Consider the following 3,997-nt stretch of genomic DNA (forward strand, 5'->3'; position numbering starts at 1 on the left):
AGGTGATGATCCGTGACACTCATCACCTTCCTCAATCCATGAACGTGTGCCTGACAACCACCTCCGTTTTACATCAGATTGGATGAGTATCTCTTAGATTCCTTAATCAGAATCTTCGTGGTATAAGCTGGATTGATGGCAGCATTCATGAGAATCCGGAAAGTCTAAACCTTGTCTGTGGTATTCCGAGTAGGATTCTGGGATTGAATGACTGTGACGAGCTTCAAACTCCTGAAGGCTGGGCGTTAGTGACAGACGCAAAAGAATCAATGGATTCTATTCCAACCTGATTGAGAACCGACAGATGATTAGCCGTGCTGTGACAGAGCATAGGAACGTTTTCACTGAGAGGATGGGAGGTAGCCATTGACAACGGTGACACCCTACATAGAGCTTGCCATGGAAGGAACCCTGCGTGTGGGAAAAGGATTTCAAGGAAAAGTTGAGAATCAGAGGGCAAAGCATCTCCAAAACTCCAACATATTCTCCATCAATAAAGTAACAATTCCTTATTCCAAATACTTTGACTTCTTATCATTAAAACGAATTAATCCTATTGGCATCCTGACTAGGATTAATAAAATAAACATAGATTGCTTCAAACCAATAATCTCCGTGGGATCGACCCTTACTCACGTAAGGTATTACTTGGACGACCCAGTGCACTTGCTGGTTAGTTGTGCGGATTACAAATTCGTGCACCAGATGTCAAAACTTATTAACTGTAAGCTATCTATAAACTATTCTATCTACTTGTATCTACTTAGTCAAAACAAATCAATCTCCAAATATACATAACACAGAGGGCTAAAAACAGTAACAATCAAGTCAATCCCATAATTGATTTGATTTCTAAAAAATTTTTAAACTTGCAAGATAAGATCTCATGGTAGGTGGATACATAGAATTAGGCAATCGAACCCTTACCTGATGTGTATACTCTCCAATTCCTTAAGTGTTTATGGTTGATTCCCTCAATTCTCTTCTAACCTTACTTTCTAATACTTGTTCTTCTTCTAACAATCATCAAAATATTCAATGCATGCATACAAATATCATGAGGAATTTCAAGGGTTATAATGGGGTTAGGATAAAGGTGAGGATGCATTCGGTCAAGTGGACTAAGAATTTGAATCTTTGATTAATTTAACTCCCACCTAACCTAGAACAACCTATTCAATTCTATTTCAAGATTCATAATTTTCTTGTCAAGGTTTGATTGATTTAATTAGATATTCAATTAGACGTTGCTTGATCTAATCCATTAATCCTCGTAAGAATGATATTCACTCACTGTGGTATTACTTGGAGTGATTTGCTGCACTTGCCAACATACGAGCATATCAAGTTTTTGGCTCATCACTAGGTTTCCCTGAGGCCACACATTGCGATTGCTATAATATTCATCCTCACAATCGAATGATATTAGACTACATAAATCTTCATATTCGTATTGATGGTAGTCTGGGTCAGAGTCACTGTCGTCATCTAAATTAGAGGTGTGATTTTTGGTGCCTCATTCCTTCATCCTTGCACAAAATTTTGACCAGTAGGAGCTGGCCTCTTATATGATACTCTTCTATTCTTGTGATTGCTTTTAGATTGTTAATTGGATACTTCATTTTGACATTGACTTTGTTTTGCTGGCTGAGTCCCTGACACAGAATCTATTTGCGAAGTTGGATTTACTGCATCATTAACCCCATATTCAAATTGTGTTTATGCTTCACTTTGGCCTTCGGTGGGTTTTTGGGATACATTAGGGGATTGGCTTGGGCTTCACTTTGCTGCTAGGTGGTATTTTGGTTGACGTTTAAGGATTGGGATTGTGGCAAGCATGGGTTGGTTTGTAAGTATAGGCTTGGGAATGCTACTTTTTGGCTTTGGTCTACTCTTTGGTTGGTTATGTTTTTCTTTTTTCCATTCTTACCATCCATTTTCTTTTTTAGAGTTTGAATTTTATGGATTGTCATCTTACTTCTTTTTGGGATTTCTTATGGTATAGGTTGTTCAACAGAATCAGAAATTGGATTTAGCTCATCATCTACAACATCTACCACTTCAACTTCCTTAGGTAAATCAACAGTACAATTCCAATAAATATAACATAATCTCCCGTTCTCAAAAGCAAATTCATACATTCAGACTACATCATTGTCAAGCCTAATTGAAGGCAAACCATTGGATATTTCATTCTCAAACTAGTAAAAATCCTTGAAAGAAACACACCCAAATTCCTTACATAACCCCACCATAAAATGTATTAAGAGTTTCGACATTCACCCTTGGAATCGCAACAACCTTCCCTCTAATATATTTCAAGATTCCATTTGTGTTTCTCTCAAATTGTCCCTTATGATGATACACAAGGAGAGGAAGCATTACCTTTGATCGTGTCTGTTGCTGAACTCTCTTCGTTCGTCTACTACCTTGTGTATGGACTTCTACCCTTCTTGTCCTATCGCGTTTGCCTTTAGAATAAAACGAAAACCACGAACTGCAACAAACTCAAATACGAACAATTCAACAATTCACTCTCATTATTTACTGTTTGCTAGGACTCTGTTATTCAAAGTAACTTTTGAGAAGGAAGATAATAAAAAAACATTGTAACTTGTAAAGCTTTTTCTTTTTTTATTTAACAAATTCAATATTTTAACCCTTATTTTCTACTGTGTCGTCAAAACGGCCACGTCATACAATAAGATGCCACTTGGCAGCCACTATCGCTAGAAAAGTTACCAAACGACAAAAAGTAGAAATGACAATGGAGCTTGATATCGGTGTGTACAGATGACTCATTAAAAATTAGAGTGTGCATCTATCTACGGTGTGAAGATTCATGTATACTCTTGTCTATTCTTTCAAATTTAATATATGTACAATATGAAGAGAAAATTAACACAATTCTCTTTAAAACATTGTCTACCCGTTTTACATTATTATTATAGTGTGTCTTTTGACATAAGTCTTGATAATTGGAATCTTTCCTAGTTACACAATCTTGCTATAAATTAAAATACCATCAATAAAAAAAGACCCACAAAGAATTTTATTCAAAAGCATTTATAAGATTAAGTGTTAAGAGTAAAGTGGGTACAACTTACTGCATCACAGGCACAACTAATAGATTGAAATGACTTTCTATTAGATCTATGATTGACAATTTGCGTTGCGCTATTCTATTGTTCATATCGCTCATTGCCTAAAAAAATGTACAGTTGTAAATATGTTTATGTTCGAATTTTGTTAATAATTTTTTAGAAAAAAATATATTTAATGTTATTTTTTATATAACAAAACACATTCCTTATATTTGGGCATTAAATTAATTTAATAGATATTTCCAAGCATTTTCATCAACATCATTAGGACAATTTTCCAAAGCATCTTCCTTTATTACACATTTCTCGAAATTGTTTGTGAAGCTTGTGACTTCGATAAAGACTACTTGCAGAGGAGAGCATGATTTCTCTATTATAAGGTGTGTTCTCAATGTTAAAGATATCCTGCACTCAATAGTAATATAATTATAACAAAAATTGTAAAGAGGGTATGTTTTATTTGTTTGAATACATTTTTTGAGTACTTTGTCTTTTGTTTCTTTAATTAGCTAGTACTATGATCCATTTTGTTGTGAAAGATTTAGCAGAAGTCAAACTAGCGTATGATCATATATTATAAGTTATAACACCTTCACACCAGAATGTCACGCTTCCGGCTGCACCACTCTGATAATAAGAAGTATTACGACTATTTTATATATTTAATATTAAAATATGGGCCTATGATTCGACACTGTATCGCTGATTTTTTTGAAAACCGAAAATAAATACTTTACCTTAAAAAAAAAAACAAATAGGCATAGATTCATATACAAGACTTCTTACATAATAGCTTATAATGTAATATGCATATAAAACATACAACTCCTATCCCTCTTATAAAATTGTAATAACAAAGACGAGGGAAGAAAAATTATCTAATTAATACAATA

This window comes from Arachis duranensis, chromosome 9 (assembly GCF_000817695.3).
Source record: "Arachis duranensis cultivar V14167 chromosome 9, aradu.V14167.gnm2.J7QH, whole genome shotgun sequence".
NCBI lineage: Eukaryota > Viridiplantae > Streptophyta > Magnoliopsida > Fabales > Fabaceae > Arachis > Arachis duranensis.